This window comes from Belonocnema kinseyi, chromosome 6 (genome assembly GCF_010883055.1).
Source record: "Belonocnema kinseyi isolate 2016_QV_RU_SX_M_011 chromosome 6, B_treatae_v1, whole genome shotgun sequence".
NCBI classification, from domain to species: domain Eukaryota; kingdom Metazoa; phylum Arthropoda; class Insecta; order Hymenoptera; family Cynipidae; genus Belonocnema; species Belonocnema kinseyi.
The window spans coordinates 48,990,414-49,003,756 of NC_046662.1; the positions used below are offsets into that span (position 1 = coordinate 48,990,414).

The 13,343-nt window shown below is 23.5% G+C and overlaps 1 protein-coding gene across 1 annotated transcript in view; it reads right to left on the minus strand.

The window, feature by feature from the left end:
• The window catches only part of LOC117174209 (protein bicaudal D), a 78,389-nt gene that overhangs the window by 1,846 nt on the left and 63,200 nt on the right, over nt 1–13,343 (minus strand). The gene's annotated exons all lie outside the window — the stretch shown is intronic.

The window sequence follows — 13,343 nt, forward strand, 5'->3', positions numbered from 1 at the left end:
CCCCCCCCCCTTACCCCATGTAAGAAACAGTAAGCAACTACGAAGACCCCCCTCTCCCCAAAGTGCTTACGTAATACTTGAACAGCCCCATATGCGTCTTCATATTCGGAATTGTCTACTTAATTGAGTATAGTCAAAGATTAAGTTTCTCAAAGCTCTGTAGGCTTTAAGGGCATGTGATACTTAGAAAATTGTCGATTTTACCAGTTTTATGTTCCCCCGGCTTTTTTTCTAGAATAATAAATATTTTGTTTTCAAAATCTGGGAAATGATAGCGAACATGCTAACGGACGTCCCCGGACACTTTTGTTGTGTTTTTTTATCAAAAAATTTTTAATATTGTAAACAACGTGCGTGTATATTTCGAGGTTATGTGTGTTATAATTCACCCGAGCGTTAATTCCAAACTACACAATATTTTTGGCCGAAAACTTTGGACTTACAAATAAACATAGTAACTAATCTTCCGGAACTAACCTTGTTTGCAGCCAATCAAAAAAGTTTATTTCATAAATAATTTCCAGATTATCAAAAAGGCAGAGATGAAAAACGACGTAAGCTCAAAATAATGAATATGCATAAAATTTGTATTTAGCACAATAAATTTTTTTGTAATTATCCCTCAAAAAAGAAATCGGAGACGTCCGTTATGATATTTTATAGCCTCTCCGAATTCAATTTTTTTTAATTTTCATTTTTGTGGAAAAAAAGCCGGGGAAACTGTAAGTATCACATGCCCTTAAGGGCATGTGACACAGCTGAATTCCTATATTACCGACCTCACTTTATCAGTTCACTGAATGTTTTTTTGAACCTAAGAACTTTTTTTGTAAATAAATTATCGAGCTGAAACTTTGGAAAATGTATTAGAGTACAATAAAGTACATTTAGGTACTGCATTTTGGTAGGAACTTCACTGCAAAAAATTTCATCTTTTTTCTGAACCTCGACATTTTTTGAACTTTTTTTATACATAAAATATCGGTCTCACAGTTTGAAAAATGCAAGAGCCGAAAGAAAACTACGTTTAAGTACAAACCTTAATAATAAAAGATGTAAAAAAATATATTTTAACAATAAATTCCAACGGCATCAGCCGAACATTGTACACGTAAATACGAACCCTCTAGAGCCTCGTCTAGTGGCCGCCAGGGTTCGTATTTTCGTGTACAACGTTACCGGCTGATACCGATGGAATTAATAGTTGAAATCTTTTTTTTACGTCTTTTTTTATTAAGCTTTTTACTTTAACGTAGTTTTCTTTGGGCTCTTGCATTTTTCAAAGTTTGAGACCGATATTTTATGTATAAAAAAAGTTCGTACGTTCAAAAAATGTCGATGTTCAAAAAAAAGATAAAATAATTTCCAGTGAAGTTTCTACCAAAATGCAATACCTAAACGTACTTTATTGCATTCTTATACATTTTCCAAAGTTTCAGCTCGATATTTTATTTCTAAAAATAGTTCTTAGGTTCAAAAAATTATTCAATGAACTGATAAAGTTAAGTCGGTAATATAGGTATTTGGCTGTGTGCCCTTAAGGTACACATTCTCATCGTGACACTCGCGCTGCGCGCTCGATTCCCGACAGATATTTGTAAACAGGTTCTCTTGAATTTTTTTCTCGTAACTTTCGTCGTTTCTCCACACATTTATTTTAGTTTATTTTTTTTTCAACGTTATTTTTCACGAATAAAACAAAAAGTACGCGTCCTATCAAGAAGTGATTCTCAACGAAATTGTAGATCTTTTTTGGAATAACCATTTTTGTTCATTCATCTTTTTTCGTATCCTACATAGTTTTTCCACAAAATGGATTTTTTTATTTTCCATTGTTTTTTGTGCAATCAAAATTTGAATTTTCGATTTTTGAAGAAAATCCAAAAATTGCTTATGATAGTATTGTAGGGCTTTCAAAAAGAAATGCTTTTCTTCTCTTGACTTTTTTTCATATCGTGCGTTTTTCGGCTTCAAATTTTGATTTTCGGTTGCTTAAAAAAATTTTGAAAACGCTATAACTCTGAGAATTTTCTTTTTATCGAAAAAGTTCATAAGGATAAATTGTTTGTTCTTTTTAATACTATAAATATCCGTACATAGAATTTTCAAATTCAGAAACAAGTGGTTTCAAAAATTTTCAAAATTCGCTCACTTTTTGAATTTTTATCAAAAATAGCTGGTTCACGAACTCGTCCTTTCTTTTAGGACCTAAGAAAAGTGTGCCAAAGATGAATTTGATTCGTTCATTTTTTCGAGAGTTATCGTGTTTACGGACGGACAAACAGACGCCATCGTGATAACCTGATTTTCGGATTCAGGGGGTTTCGAAACGTGGAGATCCGTTGAAAAAGTGTGATATCAAATTTCCGACAACTCTAATACTTTCTCATCATAAATGATGAGAATGTAATAATTTGGAGAAAAAAAATGGGTGGTTTCGTTGATCCTTTTTGTGCACAATGATGAAATTTTCAGCCAAAAATAATCATTTGTTAATAAGTTTTTAACAAAAACACCAAGGAGTGGAAAAAAAGCAACAAAATCTATTCTTCAGGATGGCCGTTTTAATCGAAGAAAAAAATTCCTGGTCATTTCCCGAGCTTTTTCCCGGTTCGCAAATATTTTTCACGGCCAATGAAATTTAAAAAATCAAACTATATTCTAAAAAATTTTACATGTAAAGTAATAACTAATAAACAAACAAATTAAAGCATTCAAAGTGGCACCCTTGAATTCCAAACTTTTAAAATTGAAGTTTAAAAGTTTTCAATTCAAAAATTGTGTATTCAAATGTACAATCACTTACACGTATAAACTGGAAGGTACTAACACTTTTAAATTGAACACTTTTAAGTGAAATTCAAATAAACTGAAAAATTTATAACTTTTGTAAATTATAGATTTCCCCTTTAAAATTTTAAATAGTCTAAATTAAATAATCAAACAATGAACTTTAAAAATTGAAGAATAATTTTTTTAAACTAACAGTTCTTAAATTAGAAGTTCAATTATTTTTATTTTAAATAGTCTAGGCATCCTTCAAAAGCTTTAAAATTTTATTTCAAAATCTTGAGAAATCTAGAAGTGGTTTTAAATTTTTCCAAATTCAAAATAAATTTGGAATTTTTTTCAGAACTTTTAAATATATTTCAAAATTAATTCAATTTTTTCTATAACTTTTAGAAAATCCTGCAAATTAAACAAAAAATTAAATTTGAATTTATAAATAACAATAGAAAACTTATTATTTGTAAAAATATTAGAGTAATATTAAGAGATATTTAAAAGTTTTAAAAAGATTCAAATTAAATTTAGAACTTGGAAATAATTTGAAATACTTACAGCCGAATTTAAAACAAGTTATTTTTATAATATAAAATTATTTATAAAATAATTAAAAATAATATAAAATTATTTTAAAATAAGAAAAACCTGGAAGAATTTAATGATTTAATTTAATTTGCTGTATTTTCAAAAATTGTAGGAAAATTTCGATTAATTTTAAAATATATTTAAAAGTTCTGAAAAAAACGTTAACACACTTCGTTTTAATTACTTTAAATAATTTCAAGTTTTTAATTAATAAATCTTCTAAAAACTTCTACATATTTCTTAAAATTACTTTCTGAAAATGATATAGATTTGAATTCTGATTGGCAGTTTAAAAAATATTTTCAATCTTAAAAATATTTCGCTTTCTCTTTTAAATTTCAAATTCAAATATTCCTTTGGTCTAAAATATTTCATTTTAAACTATTTTATTTGTTCCATTAAAATGTTTTAATTTGTACATGTGAAATTATTTTTCATTTTTATATATAAATAAGAATTCAATAACTGTTTATTTGAAACATTTTAAAATAAAAATAATTTAATTTCTGATTATAAAAGTTTTCACTTTAACACCAATTTTTAATGCTTATAACTCAAATTGGGTTAAAAATTATATACATTTTTGAAAAATTACTGATCTATTGATTCATTTTTTAATTAAGAACACTAAAAATGATCATGTATTGTAAATTTATATTTTTTCATTAAAAATCTTTGAAATATTCGATTAATAAAAGTTGCAAGTTTTGAATTTTTCAGCTAAACAACAATTAATTAAAAATTGGTCAATTAAAAAGTGTTTAAAGCTTCTATTTCATTCGTCTAAATTATTGAGCGAATTAATAAATAATTTCCTAATTAAACTATTAATTTTTTATTTCCGCTTCAAGACTCGAATTTTTAAATTTCAATGATTGTGAAGATTTTTTGCGAACCTAGAAATGACTGGTAATTTTTTCTCTCGATTAAAACGGTCCTGGTTTTGTCATTGACCAAAAAAAAATGCACCAGGATTTTTTATTCATATAAACAAAAATGGTTTAAACAAATTATTTTTATTTTCAGCCGTATCAAACAATATTTGTTAAATTGCCATTTTTACATTAAAATTCAACACTTTTAATTAAAAATTAAATACTTTTTTATAACTGAAACGTTAAAAAATGCAATATTTAAAGTTTAATTGTAGCACTGAAATTTTAACGATTCGATGCTTTCCAATTTCAAGCAATTCAGTTTTAAATTCTTTATTTATGAATATTTTGTTTCAAATTGCTCATTTTATTTTTAAAATTATATATTCCTGAATTTAGAAAAATATTTTATTTATAAATTTTAAACTTAATTGGTTAAAATTGAATATTTTAGACTGAAGCAATACTTGAATAGAATTTGAAAATTAAAAAAAATTTAATCATGAATCTATGGATTTGAAATTATTTTAAAATTGAAAATAGTTTATAAAGTTAAAATCGGACTTCAAAATTATATCATTTTAGGAAATTTTAAATTTAAAACAATAATATACAATTGTACTTTATTTTAAACTGATTTTTTTTTTAAATTACAAGTTAAATTATTTTTATTTTAAGCCATATCAAATAATATTTTTTCAATTGCATTTTATAAATCAGAATGCAATACCTTTAATCACAAATTAAATTTTTTTTGATAAAACGATTAAAATTCTAACATTTAAAGTTTAATTTTAGCACCCTGAAATTTTGACGATTTGAAGGCTTTTTATTTTCAAAGAATTCAGTTTTAAATTAGTTATGAACATTTTGATTAAAATTGCTCATTTTAATTCCACAATTATATATTGCTGAATTAAAAAAGGCTTTTTTTTATTTATAAATTTCAAGTTGAATATGTGTTCAATTGTTATTTATGCGTCAAAATTTAACAATTTCACCTATAAATTAAACACTTTTTAAATAGAACAATTAAAATTTTAATCCTAAAAGATTAAAAAGTCTTCGAAAATATAAAGATTAAAAGCTTTCTATGTAAAACAATTCAGTTTCAAATTGTTTTCTTTTAAATATCTGGTTTCAATTTACTCGTCTCAAATGAACAGTGAAATATTGCTAAATATTAAATACTTATTCTTTTTCTACGTTAAGAAATTTCAAATTAAATGGGTTGCAAATTAAATAATTTAGACCCACAGTATTTTTAATTTAATAAAAACCTTTAAGTATGACTATAATATTATGGATTTATTTTTAAGTTGAAAACAGTAAAACGCACGTTTACATTTTTTAATAGCTGAAAAAATTAATAGAAATAATATATTAATAAATTTATTTATTAAATTTAATATAAAAAAATAATATAAAGGAATACCTGAAACTCTGAATTAAAAATATATTATTGATAAATCATGAAAATTTGCATTTAAAAATAAAATTATCGAAATAAATGATACATTAATTTCAATTCTTATCAAGACTTTCGGATTGAAAGTTGAAACAGTTAAAATCTGGAAATTCTCAAACTTTCAACGGATCTAGAATTGATTGGTCAAATCAATTATTGTTCAGATTTCTATACTTACAATACAGATCCATTTTAAAAATAATTTATTTATTTAAATTTACAGTTGATAAAATACAACTGTTATTTGTCAAAAATTTTCAACTTCAAATGCTTTTAATTTTTAATTGTTTAAATCCTCAAAACTGAACTTTAATTATTTTAAAGACTGTTAAAATCGAACTTTGGCAGATTTTTCTTCTGAAAATTCGTACATTTCCCGGTCCGGCGGACACCCTGTTTTTTATTAAAAAATCTTCGATTTTAAAAAATTCTAATTTTTAATTTTTTTAACTTTTAAAACTGCATTTTAAAATTCTTTAAATAAAAATAAAAAATATATATATTTCTATTCTAAAAATTTTGTAAAATTCCCGGTCAAAAAATAAATTCACTGTCATTTCCCGGTTTTTCCCGATTATAAATTTAAAATTACCCGATTATAAATATAAAATAATTATGTTAACAGAAATAATTTGTAGTATTGCCAAAGAATATTTTTACAATTATGTTTAAAGATAAATTAATTTTGTTTGCCTTACACAACATTATTAAATGAATTTATTATTATTCATTATGGGTCAAAATATCTCAAGTGTGCCACTTTTAAATCGATAGTTCTATTTTCAATTTATTTTTATATCAAAATAACTCTCCTAAAATACTTTTGCAACAAATTTTTTTTTTAAGTTATTAACAATCAAATTTCTTGATACTTTTTTTCAAAAATGGATTACTCGCGGACAGTTCATCGAAATTCTATAATTGAGATATGAAAATTTTTGTTACGAAGTATACTTTTTATAACTTTTGAAAAAATACATTTTTTGCAAAAATATTTTAGGGGAGTTATTTTGATATAAAAACGAATTGAAAACTGTATAAATTTATTGAAAATAGAACTATCGATTTAAAAATGGCACAATTAACATATTTTTACCGATAATTAATAATCATAAATTCATTTCATAATGTTGTGTAAAGCAAACAACTTTTTTTTATTCTTCTCAATACCATTACATTTTTCTAAGTCGATTAAAAATTATAGATTTTTTGCTTTTTTCCATATCTTGGTGGAACTTTCGACGAAGGAAAATTCACGTATTAATGGGAATTCAGATTCCGAATTTTTCTGAATCCTTCTCTTCTTACCGGGAAGCCAAAAATGTGTAATTTTGTTAACAACTTATTAAAAAATGATTATGTTTGGCTCTAAATTTCACCATTGTGCACAGAAAGGATCAACGAAACCACCCATTTTTTTCAAATTATCGTCATTTATTTCCAGTGAATATTCAAAGCTGAGTATTCAGAAATGATAATATGATTGTCTCATATTTTTAGAATTCCTTTCTGCTGAGAGTTTCATAAAAATCTGTACAAAAATCCAGGTGCCTATATTTTTTGGACAGATAGTAGTCTTGTCCGACTATTTGTTGGTTCAATTTTGTAGAGTATGTTTGAAGCTTTGAATGTCCAAAAAGAATATTAAGAATTTGGTACATTTCATTGAAAATTTTAATAAAACTGAATATTATATTTACAGTTAGGTAAAGTAATTTAAAAAAATAATTAATTCGTCTATAAATTGTCTTTTACTTAAACTATTATTAAGTTTATAAATATATGCTGCCGTCTACTTAAAGCTTTCCATTAAACTTTACGACCCAGACGTTAGCTATGCATATAGATTTGAAATTTCGACCTTGAATAAAAAATGCAATAATAGTCGTAGCGAAAAAGTAAAAACAGTATCGGAATCGTCTGCCGTTTTAATCGACGAAGTAAATTCCCGGTCATTTACCGGTTCGCAAACATTTTTCACAGTCAATGAAATTAAAAAAATGGAACTCTAAAGCTAAAAAATTGTCCACTTGAGGTAATAAAAACTGAGCTGAAAATGAAAGGACTCAAAGTGGAACTGCTAAATTTTGAACTTTTAAAACTGAAATTTAAGTCTTCACTTAAAAAATTTTGTATTCAAATGCTCAATTATTTACCCGTATAAAATTCAAGGTACTAACATTTTTCAATATAAAAAAACACAAATCCACGATATCATTTTCAATGCTCTAAATTAACAAATTAATCAATCAACTTTAAAATGCTCAAGGAATTTTAAGCTAGAGACATTAAATATTGAAAAAATGTAAAAATTTTAACTGAACACTTCTTAAATTAGAAATTCAATGATTTTTTTTAATGGTTTAAACATCCTTGGAAAGCTTCAAAATTTTATTTCGAAATCTTGAGATATCTAGAAGTTGTTTTAAATTTAAAATTATTTTGGAAATATTTTCAGAACTTCTAAATATCTGTCAAAAGGAATTGAATTTTTTCTACAACTTTCAGAAAATCCTGCAAATTTTAGAAAATTTCTTTACAATTTGGATGTATAAGTAACTTTTGAACATTTCTTAAAAATAATTTTTCAGTTTGAAAAATTATTTTAAGAGAATATTCAATAAGTTTTTTAAAGATTTAAACAAAATTTTCAAAAAATATTCTAGAAGATTTTAAGAAAATTTTCTAAAATTTGTATTAAATTTTTTATCTTTTTAAAACTCCTAAATATCTCTTAAAATTACCCAAATTTTTTCTACAGTTGTTCATTTATAAATTATACATCAAAATTTAAAAATTTCACTTGCAAATTAAGAATTTTTCAAATTCTAAATATTCAATAATTTTAACGTTAAAACCTGAAAATCCTTAAATTTTGAACTGATTTAAAATCGGTTTGTCAAGTTGTTTTGTTCACTTTTTATTACTTAAACTACAGATAAATGTAAAAAAAATTATTTAGTTATTAAATTCAAGTTCAATTCTTAAAAAAGCATTTGAAAATTCTTTAAATTAAAAATTTAAGCTTAAAAATAAAAACTTTAAATGGACAATTTTTAATCTCAAAAAATTTTGAATTACGCATTGTAAACTAAATAATAGCATAATTGAAAAAACATAACAATTCAACTAATTATTTTAAAACTTTTGAAATAGAACGTGGACATATTTATCTTCCACAAATTTGTAAAATTCTCGAGCAAAAAAAAAAATTCACTGTCATTTCCCAGTTTTCCCGGTCTCAAAAAATTACCGATCATTTCCCGGTTTCCCGGTCCAGCGGCCACCCTGATCTGGGCAATACCTTCAGGTGTTTTTTCCATTTTATTTGATTAATTATTTAAACAATTGTATTATTCATAATTTTTAGGAAATTATTTAACAATATAATAATATACTATATAATAAGCAATATAATTATTTAAATAATTAATTTAAAAAAAAAACATTTTAAAACACCTGGAGATATTGTTGAGATGAATCCAAAACTATGTTTACTTTTTCTATAGAACTTTTAGTTTATTTTATAATAAAATTTGAATATACAAATCTATATGCTCCATGGGATATCGTAAAGGGTGTGTGCATGAAGAGCGAAAAAACAATGTTTAAACTAACTTTTTTGCATTATTTAAAATTTTTTAATGAAATTTTGGAAAAATTTGTAAAATCTTTTAAATATTTTTAAATATATAAAATTTTCTGCAATATTAAAAATATCTTCAACTCTTTGTTACTTCTTTGAAATCCTTGTGAAATATTTGAAATATTTATGAAATATTTGTGGCTTCCTTGAAATCTTTGAAATTTTCTAAAAAATATTGAAATATTTGAGAATTTTTGTTACTACTCTGAAATTTTTGTGTAATCTTGGATATTCTAAAGAAATGTTCTAAATCTTTGTAAAATACGTTTGAAATTTTTGTGAAATCGTTTATATCTTTGAAATCTTTAAAAATGTTTTCACTTCTTTGAAATCGTTGTGAAATATTTGAAATCTTTTGAAGTCTGAAATTTTTTGAATTAAAAAATATATATTTTGATTCTTTGAAATCTTTGTGAAATCTTGATAAAATCTTTGAAATGTTTGCAAAATCTTTAAAACTCTGCACAAAATTTTAAATCATTTGAAATCTTGAAAATCTTTGTAATATTTTTAAATATATCAAATTTTCTGCAATCTTTGTTACTACTCAGAAAATTTTTGCGGAATTTTGGAAATTCTAAAGAATTTTCTAAATCTTTTTGAAATAAATTTGAAATTTTCGTGAAATCGTTTAAATCTTTGAAATATTTAAAAATTGTATTACTTCTTTGAAATCGTTGTGAAATATTTGTGAAATATTTGTGACTTGTGTCAAATCTTTTAAATGTTGTAAAAAAAAATTTAAGATATTTTGGAATTTATGTTACTTTTTAAAATTTTGAGAAATCTGAAATTTTTTCAATCTTTTTGATATATTTGAAATATTTGTGAAATATTTTGAATGATTTTGAAATATTTGTAAAATCTTTAAAATATTCAGAAAACTTTTGAAATCTTTCTGAAATCTTTAAATTTTTCAATAATATTTTTTAATTTTTCAAATTTTCTGGAATCTTTGTGAAATCATTAAAATATTGATAAAATATTTAAAATCTGTGATACACTTGTTTAAAATCTTTGTGAAATATTTTAGAATATTTGTGATTTTTTTAAAATCTTTGTGAATCTTTGAAATCTTTATAAAATCTTTTTAAATTGTTTGGAATCTTTCCGGAATATTTCAGATCTTCTTAAATATTTGGAAATTTTTGTTACTTTTATGAAATCTTTGCAAGTTCTTTGAAATATTTTGAAATCCTTGAAAGCATTTGCAATATTTTAAATCTTTTGTACAACCCGGACAGTCAAAAGTACAGCAAAAACAAGCAGAAAACAATTTTTTTAGTGGTAAAAAAACCTTTTTGAGATATAAATCGTTCTATTTTGAGGTACTGGAATTTTGAAATCGTCTATTTTTGAAAATTTCATTTATTTTTTAACGCTTCATTAACGAAGCCCTCTCTAACTTAATAAAGTCTTAATCAGAAATATTTAAATTATAAATTAATAAATATTCTATTTTAAAACATTTGTTTTGATATTTAAAAACTATTTAAATCTTCAATCTCAAATTGTTCAAATTTCTCATATAATTATGTGGATAAAACAGATTCCAAAAAATCAGCCAATAAAGCCGAAATTTTTCAAACTTTTCACTCGAAAAGTTCAATAACAAAACTTCAGAACACTACTCTTAAAAATTGAATTACCTATTCCTTACCAACCAAGTAAGAACGATGAAAACCCCCAAGTCTGAAATCTTTAAAAAAAGAGTCTCGTCTGTAAAATTAAATGAAACACGAAGAATGTACTAATTATAGATTGTTATGCTTCATGCGCCTTTTGAGAAAAGAACGTTAAAAAATTGTGTTCTGTATCATAACAAGGAAGCGATTATCGTTAGAAAAAAATAAACTAGGGTTCCAAAATTAGCTAGAATCTACGAAATGTTAAATATTTCTCCACAAGTTTGATATTAAAGCCCTATTTATTAGAAAATAGAACCAGGATGGCGATTCGGCAGACGATTTCAAATTTCCGGTCATTTTCCGTTTTTTTTTTCGGCCAAGTTTTTCAATTTTCCCGGTAACAGAGCAAACAAATTCCAAACAAATGCATTTACAAATACTTAAATTTTCAACTAAAAAATATCACTTTTTTCCCAAAAAATGGAATAGTTAAACTTTCAGTTAAAAGAAACTTAATTTTTAACCAGAAAAACACGGATTTTCAACAAACTAGTTCAATTTTCCACCAACAGTGATGAATTTTTATAATAAAATTGAAAACATCTGGAATAGTTAAATTTTAAAGCAAAAAGATGAATTTTTAACTAAAATTATGAATGTCTTACTAAAAAGTTGAATTTCCAAATAAATAAATTTCTACTGAAAAATATAAATTGTTAATTAAAACTTAAATATTTCAATTTTAAGATGGTTAAATTAATGTTCAACCAAACAGATGAATTTTGAACTGAAGCTATGAAATATTTATTTGGAATAAATTAAATTTTCAGTTTAAAAAATGAGTTTCCAAACCAAAAATAAAACTTGAATTTTCAACCAAAAAGATGAATTTTCAAACAAGACGATTAATTTTCAAATAAAAAGATTAACTTTCTATCCGAAAATACAGTTTTTCAAATAAATACATGAATTTTTAACAAAATAGTTGAATTTTTAATTAAAGAAGACAAATTTCCGACCAAATAATTCAATTTTGAACTTGAAACAAAAATTTCAACCAAAAATAAGATTTTTCAACTAAAACAATAACTTTTTAAAATCTTTAAAATATTTATATAATCTGAAAAATCTATGTTATACTTCTTTGAAATCTTTGTGAAATATTTTAGAAAAATTTGTGAAATCTTTGAAATGTTTTTAGATTTTTTCAAAGCTTCGAGAATCTTTGAAATCTTGATAAATTCTTGTGAAATCTTAAAATCTATGTAAAATAATAAACATTCAATAATAAATTTTTTTGAAATTTTTGTGACTTGTTTGCAATCTTTTTGAAATCTTCGTAAAACTTCTGAAATTTTTTGAATTATTTATGAAATTTTGGAAATCTTTGTGATATTTTGAAATTTTTGAAATATTTTGAACTCTGTTACTTTTGTTAAATCTTAAAAATATTTATATAATCTTAAAAATCTCTGTTATATTTCCTTGAGACCTTTTTGAAATTTTAAAAATGTTTTTCAATTTTCTCAAATTATTGAGAATCTTTTAAATCTTTGTAAGATCCTTGAAATCTTGGTGACATCTTCAAATCTATTTGTAAAATATTTTTTAATATTTATGAAATTTTGAATATCTTTGTAATATAAAAAAAATTGTTGAAATCTTTGAAATATTTTGAACTCTTTGTTATTCTTAAAATCTTTAAAATATTTAGATAATCTGAAAAATCTCTGTTATACTTTTTTTTTTATCTTTGTAAAATATTTTAGAAAAATTTGTGAAAGATTTGTAATGTTTTTAAATTTTTTTAAATTTTTGGAAACCTTTGAAATCTTCATAAAATTCTTAAAATCTTGAAATTTATGTAAAATCTTTGAAATTTTTGTGATTTATTTTAAATCCTTGAAATTTTCCAAAATATTTTGCAATTTTTGTTAATTTAAAAAAATTTTTGAGAAACCTGAAATTTTTGTTGAAATCTTTGTAAAATCTTTGAAATATTTAGAAATCTTTGTTTCATCTTTCTTAGATTTTGATGAAATCTTTGAACTTTTCCAAAATATTTTGAAATCATGAGAAATTTGTGTAAAATTCATGAAAATTTCGTATTTGTTTTAAAATCTTCAAATCTATGTGAAATAATAAACATTCAATAATTAATTTTTTTGAAATCTTTGTGACTTATTTGCAATCTTTCTGGAATCTTTTCGAAATTTCTGAAATGTTTTGAAATATTTTAGAATCTTTAAAATATTTGAAATATTTATGAAATTCTGGAAATCTTTATAATATTTTGAAATTTTTTGGAACATTTGAAACATTCTGAAATATTTTGAAATATTTTATAATTATTA